Source organism: Lipotes vexillifer, unplaced genomic scaffold (genome assembly GCF_000442215.2).
Source record: "Lipotes vexillifer unplaced genomic scaffold, Lipotes_vexillifer_v1.1 scaffold626, whole genome shotgun sequence".
Taxonomy (NCBI): Eukaryota; Metazoa; Chordata; class Mammalia; order Artiodactyla; family Lipotidae; genus Lipotes; species Lipotes vexillifer.
Genome location: NW_006786303.1, coordinates 822,048 through 836,201, shown reverse-complemented (window position 1 = coordinate 836,201; position 14,154 = coordinate 822,048). Strand labels below are relative to the sequence as shown.

Below are 14,154 nucleotides of genomic sequence, written 5' to 3'. Positions count from 1 at the left end.
CCCGCGTCTCCTGCATCGGCAGGCGGACTCTCAAGCACTGCACCACCAGGGAAGCCCAATATTTCTAATAACATTTTAAATTAGCATTCTTATTTACTTTTATCTTTTTTGTTTATACTTCGAGGTTTTATTTTATTTTTGTTCGAAATGGATTTTTTTTCCGCTGCTTGAAAAGACATGTATGTTTACTTAGTTTTGTAATATTAGAAAACTGTTTCAATAAATTAGAGATTTCCTTGGTTAAAGTACTGAAATCATGGGAAATGATGCAGAACTAGCCATAAAAGAAGAAATGAAGTCCAAATTTAGATTTTATTTGAGAAATTGAAATTAAGATAGAGAAATATACTTTATTGTGTAGGAATCTGATTTATTTGCCTCCACAGATTATGTTATAGTTCTGAAAATGCATTTTAAATTTCCCCTATATTTTTCTACCTTAACCATTCCTTTTTGGACAGTAATTGATTGTTACTGCAAAAAAAAAATTCTGCTACTTTTATTAGAAAAATACTTGTTTTTTAGCAATTAATTGTTTGAAATGAAAAGTAAAGGTGTAGTATAATTAGAGCTACAATTCCTCTGTTGCTTGATTTTCCCACCATATTATTTGAGTGGCTCACTCCAGTGTTTATGAAGCTTTTGATCTTGCTTTTGTTGATCACTTCAGTTAAACTACATGGTTACATCTTTAGCCAAACTCCTTAGCACAGTTGTGTTTTAATCAATTGTAAGTTATTTTATATCATTTAGCTTTTATGGTATATCTTATCACTTATGTGCCATATAAACTGCTTAGTAGACTCTCCCCCGGTTATGTATCATAATGCATTTTGAATCGTAATTTTGTAAATTAGGGGATCTTGGTTTGGGTAAGCTTCATAAAGAGACTTTGTAACGGGCTTTCCTTGAAATAGAAGGTATCCCTGGTGTTTAGTTTAAAATGAGATTTTAAAAACCTCTGTGTCTTATCAAAAGCTCCACTGCCTTAAGTCAAACAAAAAAATAGAGTTGACTTTAATAGTGTCAACAAACAGATATTGAAGCTAGTTTCATTATAGAAGGCAATCACCTCCTTAACCCTAACTACTCTGCTCTTTCATTGCAGCAGTTGTTGTTCTTGGCCCCCGGAAGTTGAGGGTACTTCGCACAGCCTAAAGTTTACTTCCTTAGAGAATATGAAGAATATAGTGTGATTTAATCCTCACAGAATTTTCAGACTACCTCAGTCTTCATCTCTGTTGTGGTCAGCAGTCAAAGTGTAAGAGAGTAAATCCCAAACATTTTTTAGCACTCTCCTATATTATAGTTTGCTTTAGTATGAAGCAAATTGCCATCAATTGCCATTTTGATGTTTTATTTTTTTAATTGAATTTCTTAGATGTAAATGAACATGAACCTTACCAGTAGCTCTTTTTGAAGTAGCTCTTTTCTTTCTGAATTATATAAATATAAGACACATGTAAATACAAGACAGAAAACATTGGATTATAAGGGATTTAATTTGTTGTGGTAGGATAAAATTATAAGGCTTAATTCACCTTTCTTGTATGTTAATGTCTTACTGAGTTAATCTTCATTATAAGACAGTAGTGGTTACGCTTGTAAGATGGTCTTTATTCCACATGTAAAGGTGATGCAACTACATCCTCACTAGTAGTGCATACATACCTGAGTTCTTTTTATCAGTTGTGGTGATGGCTTTATGCTAATGCAGCTACCAAGATTGTTGTGAACCAGACTAAATTAACAGGATAAGAGTAATGACAAATGCTTGTATAAAGCTTCCTATGGGCCACTTTCTAAGTGCTTTACAAATATCTTATTTAAGGATATTTTTAAAATATCATTTTAAGTATTTTTTCCTTTTACATATAGTTTCCTTTCATACAGTTGTAGTAATTGGAAGCAAACTTGTTGACGTGCATTTGTTCACTTGACAAAAATATTTGAGGGACTTCTCCATGCCAGGGACTCTGCCAAGTGATATTATTTAGAGATTTCTAATTCAAGCCACGAGACTTTTTTTTTCTCCTACCTACAGTTTTGTAAAACATTGAGATACACTTTTACCAATGGAAGATTTTATATTAAACCTCTAACAAATTGGTTCCGGACTCTTGAGCCATCTCATGATGTACTCATTCGCTGAGTACATCAACAATAAATGGAGGCATAAACAACTATAAGTGATCTACTTTAGCGTGTTTCTTTATGCAATATGACCAACAGTGAAACTAACTGAAAATTTCATGAACAACTTTCATAAGGCCTCTAACCTGAATTCACCCATTTCCTGTTGAATATATGCTAGTCTTTAAAATTAGCAGGATTTTGCTTTCCCCCAGGACTAAAATATTCTTTGACATAATCTTATATATATTAAAATGGAGTCTTCTGTAGATGTACCAATATTTCTATTCTGCTGGATCCTACACACAGGCCCTTTTGGGATATACTGTGGAGAGAAGAGGGATGGGTGCCCTGTATTGTTAACCACATCTGCATAGTCCATGGCATAAGGATGCACATGTTTTTGCCTGTGGAATTAGATCTAATATGTTTTCTGGGAGCACTATAGAATATAGAATAAATATAATATAGTAAAAGTAAAAGTAGTTGGTATTTGAATATTGTGATGATAAACAGAGGGATACATGATGCTCACATTGATCTACAGGTATTTTTAACCACAGATATTAGAAACACATCTACAGAGTGGTGTTTTCTATCTTTGCTTTTCCTTGTTTCATATTATTTATATTTTAAAACTAGTCTCTTAAAATTTTAATCAGTTTTAACATTTTACTCATAGTTGATAAGAATTTTTTCTGTATAGCTTTGTTTTTTTAATCAACAGCATTTACATATTTTAAATTGCATTTAGGTATTTTAAATCAAGGTCTGCAGTGTCTTGGATGTATATATCTCCTGTGTTGAGAAAGCTAAATACATGAAAATGGAAATTTACACATTGCTAAATTAGGAGATTGTCATTGGGGTAAACTTTGTAAGAGACTTCATAACTGGATTTCTTTGAAAGGGGAGTATCCCTGCTACAGTTAAAATGACATTTTATTTGAAAATGTTTGTGTACTGCTTTTCAGGAATATATTCCTTTCAAAAAATGAGTTTTACTACTTTATTCCCTATAGTTCATTAGGAAACATCAAAGATATACATTGTATCTTTTTATATTGGTAAGCATTGACACAAAGAAAGGTGGCAGATTTTTGTTTGGTCCTACAAAAGGTAGTAATTTAATTGAAATGTACAAAGAAAATGTTATAACCCCCAAATCTTCTTTTCAGTAAATTGATTTAAAAACTTGTGAACTGTATTATGCAATTTTGTAAGAACATTAGGTATGTCCTAGAGTATTAGAAACTAGAAATGAAAATCACCAATCTAATCAGTTGCCATTATTCATTCACTTTGAATTTATACTGAATAAAAGCCTAGAACCAATACAAGGGTTCTGCATCAAAATAAAAATTATGCTAAAGGCGTGAAGTGAGGATGTTAGCAGCCGCTACACAATAAATGCCTGAGATTACTTTGTACCTACTTTTCTTTCACTTTGCAATAATATTTGAAATATTAAATATATCTGCTCATAATATATTTAAAATAGCATTATATATTTAAAATAGTGACTTGGTGGCATTGGACATTCAGTAAATAGCTTCTGTGGTGATTCAGATCATTGTGCTGTCATTTAAGGATGTAAATACAGGGGCCATGGCCAGTTATATCTCTTATTAGTATCTTGTGAACTGTTCCCAAATAGAGGTATTTTCTTCACCACAGGAGTACTACAGTACTTAAATTATTATTTTTTCACTTGCATTATCTCATTTGATCTTCATATCCAAGGTAAGCTTTTTCAGAAGCAGAAATTGAGACTAGGGTTTGACTTGCCCAGAGTCATGTAGCAATTTAGTGGGAAAACTGGAATTAGAACCTAGGTCTTTAACATTACGCCCTCCCTTTGTTCCCCAGTTTACGGAATCCATTGGAGCTCTGGGACATTTCACCATAAATAGATAAGATTTTATACATATACCAGTAATGTATAACATATAGTAAACATGAATAAGTTTTCCTCAATAATGAACAGAAAATTAGTGAAGTAATTGCAACAAGAATAATATACAACATTTATCAAGTACTTATTATGACCTGGTACTCTTCCCAGGGCTTTTATTTATATTATCTTACTATATTATTGAATCCCTCTAATTATCCCCATTTCGTAGTTGAGGAAATTGAGGCACAGTGATAAATGAAGTAAGATGATGATAATTTGCGTTCTAAAGGAAGAGAAAATCTGCTTTTTTGAGTCTTAATAGTTCTTCCCTGCTTTCAAATTACAAAGGAATTTGGAAATAATATCCTAAAGGAAGATAGGGAATCAATATAAGATGCATCTATCAATTACTAAATAAAAACAGCCGGTAGTAAAAGTGATCATGCCAGGAGTACATTATTTGAAATCAGTAGTTCTCAAAGTGTGGTGCCTTGAGCAGCAGCAGCAGGATCACCAGAGCACTTGTTAGAAATCTAAGTTCTTGGGCCCCATCTCAGACCTACTGAATCAGAAACTTTTGAGATGAGGCCTAAGCAATCTTGTATTAACTTGAAGTAACTTGTCCTAAGTGCAGTGAGACTGAAAGCTTCAACTTAACATGCAATGTCTTGGCAGTGGTTATCCAGCTTTTAAAATATTTTTATCCCTAAGACTATTCTCTGAAATAAATTCAAGCAGTGAGCAAGCACAAATTGTAACTTTTAAGACCTAAAGAGCAATTCAAAGTAGTATGCTGATTTGGTGTGAATTGCAAACTAGGGAACACATTTTTAATGGGTGACCTTTCGATTCAGTTCTTTATGGGTTATACGTGCTTCTTTGAGTGTATTTAGGGGGTCTGGTGCGGATGGGTGGGGAGATGGACTCCAGTTCCTCAGCTGAGCAAAAAAGAAAGAAATGACTTGTCTCCTGAGATCATCTAGTTACCGAATTTGGAGGCATGATTATGTTTAGGTTTTCTGACAGTATTACTATGTCCTCAGAGAGCCTTTTTGAGCCAATCAGTTTTTTTCTCCCCATGTTACAGATGAGGAATGGAACAGACAGGGAGTGTTTAAGAGGCTTGCCTAATGTTTTACAGGGCTGCAGTGGAGCGGCAGGGAAAGGGAAAAAATAATGAAACATCTGAAGACAAGACAAAGCTTTCCTCCACCTCCAGCCCCCTGTCCTGCTCTTTTATTCCTAACAGAGCTTGAAGCAGCAGGATGGTGATTCACAGGGTGAGGCACGAAATCCTCATGGCCCTCCTCCTCTTCCCACATGTCCTGCACCATCACCTCACACAGCAATCACCGTAGCTCTTACAATTTCAGTTTTACTCTTTTCATTTTGCTATATATTTGAATATTATTATTTATCATACAATTATTGGTTTTCATTTATGTGCTTTTTATAAGGAACTATGCATCTCTGCGTGTGATTTTTATTTTCTTGAGGTCAGGTTTTTCTCCATCAGAGATTGATGTTGCTGATATATAAATAGGAGTTCATGGGTGAAAAGGGTGATATATATATATATATATATATATCACTTCATAATATGGCTCACATTTCTGTAATGCATTTCTTGTGATTATTGATGAATACTTTTGTATCCTTTTTATGTCCCTATGTGTCATGGATTGAATGTTTTAGTACTTACGATGAGATAAATTGTTCTTTTTTTCTCAGGAAGTTCTTTGATACATTGACCAAATTTTTGACCAGTAAGAAAAGGAGGATTGGGAGAATGGTCAGAGAAAACTTCCTCTAGAGGTGACACCATCACTTAAGTCCTTTAAAGGATAGGGTTGGAGAGAGAAAAGGGGTTAGAAGAAAGGTGTTGTAGGTCAGGGGGGACAGCTTATGTGGAAAGTAGGAAACGAGGTATAGCATACTTATTTTATGGAATTAAAATCAGCTATGAATAGCTGTAGTGTAGTGTGAAGAGTGGAAATAGCTAAAACCTGAGAAGTAAACCAGATTCCAAAGAGATGTATAGTATCCTTGACTTTCTCCTGAAGGTTTGGGTGCCTACTGAAAGAGCCTAATAGAATAGCTGCCTGCGGTTTTACTGACTCTCTTGCACTTCCCAAGCTGTAAATTCTGTTAGAATTGCATTGTAATTTTTTTGAAAGGGGCTGAAGAGAAGTGAAAAGGGTAAAAGTATTGAATATAATGCATTATTTCTTCATTTTTTAATTTATTGAACTGATATTTATCATATATATGAGGCATTATACTGGACACTGGGAATATGGTGGTAACTGGCCATATTTCTTCTGTTTTTCTAACAGGATTATGTGTGGCTATTTTATTATCTTACTTCAGAAGTCCCTTTGTTGGATACACTTCAGTATGGATTCAAGGCACTTATAATCGGAAGATTTTGGTGTTACCACCAGATATTAACCATTCAGCATATAAATATTATATTAGTATTAGAGCTGGAAGCTCATTTAGAGCAAAAGCTGTAGAGTACTCACTGTATTTAACAATGTTATGGGTATGCCTGAAAAGTGAGATATATCTATAGTCTAAGTTGTATTTCAGTTCTCTTATATAAAGGTAGCTAAGGCAGACATGCAGTATATATGCAGTATGCATATATGTGCAGTATACATATAGAAAAATATAAACCAATATTCATATCATACACAAAATTTCTGTGGAATAGAGAGTTTGCATAGGGGAATAATAAAGGTAAGGAAGAAACAGATTGGGTATAGTTGATGGAATGTCTTGAACACCAGGCTGTAACATTTGATATTTGTCCTATGGGCATTGGGCAGCTGTTAGAAGTGTTTAAAAGTTTAGGCAGTCAAATAGTTGTTGTAAGAATACTCATCTGGCAGCAGATAATTAACATTTTAAAAGAAGTTTATAGTTTTAAAAATAGACTGTTACCTCACCTCTTAATTATGGTAGCTTTTTAGTAATGTTGAGATTTGTATGATGATGAATGCTATTCCAGTTGGTTTGAATGGGGAAGAGGGATTAAAGTGGGGATTTAGGCTGTGTTCTAAAGTGTGTAATGTATTCACACATGACACTTTTTCTTAATTGAGCTATAATAATTTTGAGTACACCGTTTGTAGAAAAGGAAATGTTTAGAATTTGACCATAATGTGAATATGGTCAAATATTATTTTATAAATAATCTGTACAATGTGATCTCCTTTAATACAGCAATTTAAAGTATTTTTACTTAAAATCACTTCATTATTATTATGCAAAAATGACAGAATGACCAAAATTATTGTGAAAAGGAGTTTGTGTTATGAAAAGATTTGGAAACCTTGATCTAGTTCTGTACTTTATTTATTTATTTTTTGCAGTACATGGGCCTCTCACTGTTGTGGCCTCTCCCGTTGCGGTGCACAGGCTCCGGACACGCAGGCTCAGCGGCCATGGCTCACGGGCCTAGCCGCTCCGCGGCATGTGGGATCTCCCCAGACCGGGGCACGAACCCGTGTCCCCTGCATTAGCAGGCGGACTCTCAACCACTGCGCCACCAGGGAAGCCCAGTTCTGTACTTTATTTAATTGATAAGGAAGCTGGGGTCCAAACAAAGTAAAGAACTTGTCCAAGATCATACCAGTACATAATGACAAAACCAAGACTTAAATAATGTTCTCTTGAAAGTCTTGGGTCTATCTCAGTGGTCCCCAACCTTTTTGGCACCAGGGACCAGTTTTGTGGAAGACAGTTTTTCCAAGGGGGTGGGTGTGGGGGATGGTTCAGGCGGTAATGCGAGCAATAGGGAGCAGCAGATGAAGCTTCACTTGCTAGTCTGCCGCTTACCTCCTGCTGTGCAGCCTGGTTCCTAACAGGCTGTGGACTGGGTTGGGGAACCCTGGATCTCTTTGAAAGACTGTAGGTCCTTTAACGCAAAGACTTTGAGAAACAGCATTAGTATTCTTCCTGGTGGATTCCCACAGATCCAGCACATGGCTTAATAGTGACTGAGCTAAAAGCACTGTTGCTCACTTCAGTGTTAATTCATTTATGATACTCTTAAAAATCCATCAGATGTTACCCAAAGCTAATAAGGACAAAAACATAAAGTATCTTTAAGTGGAAATAAAGCTCAAGAATGAACAGGATGTGATTTTCTTCGCTCTGTAACACTGGAAACAATGCCTTTGTTTCAGTATCTCTCCATCTTCCGCATCTCCTCCCAGTATATATAACTTCCAGCTTTTAGACAAGTAAACAGACTTTAAAAGAAAAAAGTACAAGTGCTTCCGGTGTAGTGCAGTTTATGCATTCCTGAAAAATTTTACAGACTGCAAAACCTATGCAACTTTGTGTTCTGAGCACCAACATAAACTAAAACTAATTAGTAACTGAGAAGATAGTTTGAACTGCTCAGTGAGGCACCTTAGTGAAGCTAGTGATGACAAGAGTTGGTATGATAAATTCACCAAATTAATTACTTGAATAGAAATGCTGGCAGCACTTTAATTAGGATGGAGATAGTGGGTTTTAGGACAGTACAGATGGCAATGTAGCAATGAGCCATGGGGGGAAGGGGGGGTTAACATTAAAGTGGGCATGGGAACCTGCAACAAGGCTGGGAGTACTCCTCTGAAGCCCTCGTTTAAATTTTTCTTATAATACAGATAAATGTTCCTGCTGTCAGGAAGGCATTCTCCTTTCCTCCTGAAGGTTGTGTTGCTGTTCCCTCTTTCCTGGCTCCCCTTTCCTAGGAAAAATCACCAATGAACCAAAGTGACTTCTTTATTATACTGACATCATTCTCTGTTTATCAGTTTCATATGAGCTAATTTGCATTCCAAAACATGTTTTATAGTAGAGCAGACTACTGTTTAATCATAGAAGGGTTTTTCCTCCCTCCCTCCCTCCCTCCCTCCCTCCGTTCCTTCCTTCCTTCCTTCCTTCCTCCCTCCCTCCCTTCCTTCCTCCCTCCCTCCCTTCCTTCCTCCCTCCCTCCCTTCCTTCCAAGATAGTGTTCATCAGCTTATGTTCATCTGAATAAACGGCTGCTATGTAAAAGAAAGTTATTCAGAGATGGGAAGTTTTATTATCTTTCTAGTTTCCTTTGCAATATAAAGAAGGTTTTCATAGATTTTATTGGCTTTTGTTTCATATAGTTCGGTTCATTGTAATCATTTTTTTTTGACATCTTTATTGGAGTATAATTGCTTTACAATGTTGTGTTAGTTTCTGCTGTATAACAAGGTGAATCAGCTGTATGCATACGTATATCCCGTCCCCTTCCACCTCCTTATCCCACCCCTCTCAGTGGTCCCAAAGCACTGAGCTGATCTCCCTGTGCTATGCAGCTGCTTCCCGCTAGCTATCTGTTTTACATTTGTATTTATATATATCAATGTTACTCTCTCACTTTGTCCCAGCTTACCCTTCCCCCTCTCCGTGTCCTCAAGTCCATTCTCTGTGTCTGTGTCTTTATTCCTGTCCTGCCCCTAGATTCATCAGAACCATTTTTTTTTTAGATTCCATATATCTGTGTTAGCATACAGTATTTGTTTTTCTCTTTCTGACTTACTCTGTATGACAGACTCTAGATCCATCCACCTCACTACAAATAACTCAATTTCGTTTCTTTTTATGGCTGAGTAATATTGCATTGTATAGATGTGCCACATCTTCTTTATCCATTCATCTGTCGATGGACAGTTAGGTTGCTTCCATGTCCTGGCTGTTATAAATAGTGCTGCAGTGAATATTGTGGTACATGACTCTTTTTGAATTACAGTTTTCTCAGGGTATATGCCCAGTTGGTAATCTTAATATACCTGGATATAGAAGTCAATAGGTACAAATTCCAATGTGATGATTATTCATAATGATAGTAATAAACATTTCCAAAGTTTTTAGTAAGCTGCATGAAGTGCTTTCACACTACTTGGTTTTTTTATAAGTCATTGCCTCAGGTATCTTTCATTATGTGAAATTGAATGCTCAGTGAGGCAACTTTGTGTTGCTAGTGGCTACCACAGTGGGTATTATAGACATACTTGAGATTAACATTAACATTTTTTGTTCTTTTTATTGAGATATAATTCACAGACCATAAAATTCACCATTTTAAATTATACAGTTAGTGAGTTTTAGAGCATTCACAAGTTTGTACAACCATGAATGCTAATTCCAGAATATTTTCATCAATCCAAAAAGAAACTTGGTATCCATTCATTTCCCAGTTCCCCTTCCCCACCCCCGCCCCATGGTGGCAGCCACTAATCTACTTTTTGTATATATGGATTTGCCTGTTCTGGATTCATATAAATGGAATTATTTAATATGTGGTCTTTTGTAACTGGTTTCTTTGATTTAGCATAATGTTTTCAAGGTTCATCCATATTGTGGCATGTATTGGTACTTTATTCCATGGTTAAATAATATTTCATTGTATAGATATACCACATTTTGCTTATCCATTCATCAGTTAGGAACATTGGGTTGTTTCACTTCTTGAGTGTTGTGAAAATGTTACTGTGAAACTTGTGTACAAGTTTTTGTATGGACATATTTTCATTTCTCTTGGGTATCTCACCACGAGTGGAATTTGCTGGTAGCTCTTTGTTTCTTTTGGGGGAAGTTGATGGTGGAACTCTGGAAAATATGGAATTCTTTTCAACATTTAACTTTAAAAAAAACAAAAAAATCATCAAAAAACAACTTTACGGATGTCATTAAAAAATACTTGGCTCATCTTTTCCTAAAAATGTTGACTTTTTAAATTTCAGTAATGTTGGGCCAGGTTATCTGGACCAATTCTTCAACTGAAGACAACAAAAAACGCTTGATGAGTTGTACAAAAACTTTGTTTTAGCATCAAAGAACTGTTACGGAATATGCCAGGCCAAAATCTAAGAAAATGTTAGAACCTAAAAGGTAAAGAAGTGTTTAAAGCTCTGGCTACCCTGAATCATTTGCCTATCTGGATAAAACCGTTAAAAAACTAAGCTTCAGGTTTCGGTGGATTCAGAGGCAAGAGGACAGTTATTACTTCTAGGTTTCTGAGTCTAATTGATTGCTTCCCGCATCAAGCTGGGACCTCAGGAAGAGGGAAGCTCACTGCCTTTTCCCAACTTGCAAAGGACTGCCAGGAGAATTCTTTTGTGCTGACCAGATAGGGCAAAGAGGAGAAAAAGGAAAGAAAGAAAGAGAACCTATCTCTGAGAGGTTGTAAAATAAGTTACCAGCATTGTGCAGAATCACAAACCAAAGGAATATAACACAAGAAGTCTGAGAAAAGTAGTGCCCCAGTTATCTCAATAAAGCAAATATATATCCTTTTTGAATAAATGCACCTTATTGTAGGCATCAAAAATCTTCAAATAACCTTTCAAGGCCATTGAGCATCTGTCATACAGAGGTGACCAAACATAAAAGAAAACAAGGCACAATAAGCAAAATGCAGCAAGAAATAGCAGAAACTGATACCTAAATATTTCAGATACTGCTATTATTATACATAGATTATAAGCAATTTCACTTACTGTGTTTTAATTTTTTAAAAGCTTGCAAATGTCTATGAAACAAGAAATTATAAAACAAGTGATATACAATGAAATACTTCTGGAAATGAAAAAAATATAATGGCCAAAATTAAAATCTTAGTAGACATATTGCAAGTATATTTGACATAGCTGAACAGGAAATTTGTGAACTGAAAGAAGAAATTATCTATAATGCAACACAAAGAGATGAAAAGGTGGAAAATACCAAGAGGTTGAGAGAAAAGGAGGATTGTTTAGAAATTCTAGCCTAAATTTAACTGACATTCCTGGAGGGAAGAGAATGGGGCAGAGGCAATATTTGAAAAGATAATGACAGAATTTTCCAGGATTAATGAGAGTCTATAGTTCTCAGATTTAAGAAGCCCAACAAACCCCAGGCAGAGTTAAAAACCTTTTAATCTCTACATAGACATATTACAATGAAACTGCAGAAAACAAATGACAGAGAAACATTTAAACACATTATCTTCAAAGGAGTGCTGACTGATTCTAAACAACAGCAAATGAAATCTGTAGTCAGTGAAATGATATCCTAAATGTGCTGGGGAAAAAGGAGTTGGAATCCACGTTAGAATTCTATGTCCAGAGAAAATACCTTCAAAAACGAGGGCAAAACACCAGTGTATCAGCTTTGCAACTAAATCACCTCAGAGTTCTGAAGAAAGGGTCAAAACCAAGTCAAGTCAGACTGCTGTGGTAAGAAAGCAGTCTTCATGCGACGATTGTATGACCTCGACAAGCTTCACGTGGACAGTGACCCATGTCTGTTTTTGTTTTTTTTAACCTCTTTATTGGAGTATAATTGCTTTACAATGCTGTGTTAGTTTTTGCTGTATAACAAAATGAATCAGCTATATGTATGCATATATCCCCATATCCCCTCACTCTTGTGCCTCCTGCCTACTCTCCCTATCCCACCCCTCTAGGTGGTCACAAAGCACGGAGCTGACATCCCTGTGCCATGCAGCTGCTTCCCATAGCTATCTGTTTTACATTTGGTAGTGTATATATGTCAGTGCTGCTCTCTCACTTCATCCCAGCTTACCCTTACCCCTCCACGTGTCCTCAGGTCCATTCACTACGTCTGCATCTTTATTCCTCTCCTGCCCCTAGATTCATCAGAACCATTTTTTTTAGATTCCATATCTATGTGTTAGCATATGGTATTTGTTTTTCTCTTTCTGACTTGACTCTGTATAAGAGATGCTGGGTCCATTCATTTCACTACAAATAACTCAACTTCGTTTCATTTTATGGCTGAGTAATATTGCATTTTATATATGTGCCACATCTTTATCCATTCATTTGTTGTTGGACACTTAGGTTGGTTCCATGTCCTGGCTATTGTAAATAGTGCTACAGTGAACATTGTGGTACATGTCTCTTTTTGAATTATGGTTTTCTCAGGGTATATGCTCAGTAGTGGTATTGCTGGTTCATATAATAGTTCTATTTTTAGTTTTCTAAGGAACCTCCATATTGTTGTCCATAGTGGCTGTATCAACTTACATTCACACCATCAGTAGGAGAGGGTTCCCTTTTCTCCACACCCTCTCCAGGCTTTATTGTTCATAGATTTTTTGATGATGGCCATTCTGACCAGTGTGAGGTGATACCTCATTGTGGTTTTGATTTTCATTTCTCTAATGATTAGTGATGTTGACCATCCTTGTCATGTGTTTGGCAATCTATATCTTCTTTGGAGAAATGTCTATTTAGGTCTTCTGCCCATTTTTGGATTGGGTTGGGGTTTTTTTGATATTGAGCTGCATGAGCTGCTTATGTATTTTGGAGATTAATCCTTTGTCAGTTGCTTCATTTGCAATATTTGCTCCCATTCTGAGGTTGTCATTTCTTCTTTATGGTTTCCTTTGCTGTACAAAAGCTTTTAAGTTTCATTAGGTCCCATTTGTTTGTTTTTATTTCCGTTTCTATAGGAGGTGGGTCAAAAAGGATCTTGCTGTGATTTATGTCATAGAGTGTTCTGCCTATGTTTTCCTCTAAGAGTTTTATAGTGTCTGGCCTTACATTAGGTCTTTAATCCATTTTGAGTTTGTTTTTGTTTATGGTATTAGGAAGTGTTCTAATTTCATTCTTTTACATGTAGCTATCCAGTTTTCCCAACACCACTTATTGAAGAGGCTGTCTTTTCTCCATTGCATATTCTTGCCTCCTTTATCAAAGATAAGGTGACCATATGTGCGTGGGTTTATCTCTGGGCTTTCTATCCTGTTCCATTTATCTATATTTCTGTTTTTGTGCCAGTACCATATCGTCTTGATTACTGTAGCTTTGTAGTATAGTCTGAAGTCCGGTAGCCTGATTCCTCCAGCTCCATTTTTCTTTCTCAAGATTGCTTTGGCTATTCAGGGTCTTTTGTGTTTCCATACAAATTGTGAAATTTTTTGTTCTAGTTCTGTGAAAAATGCCATTGCTAGTTTAATAGGCATTGCACTGAATCTGTAGATTGCTTTGGGTACTATAGTCATTTTCACAACATTGATTCTTCCAATCCAAGTCATGGTATCTCTCTCCATCTGTATCATCATTAATTTCTTTCATCAGTGTCTT

General features: G+C 35.9%; 1 protein-coding gene across 6 annotated transcripts in view; it reads left to right on the top strand.

Moving 5' to 3' along the window:
- MEF2A (myocyte enhancer factor 2A) overlaps positions 1–14,154 on the top strand; it is a 91,835-nt gene that overhangs the window by 16,854 nt on the left and 60,827 nt on the right. The window lies entirely within an intron of this gene.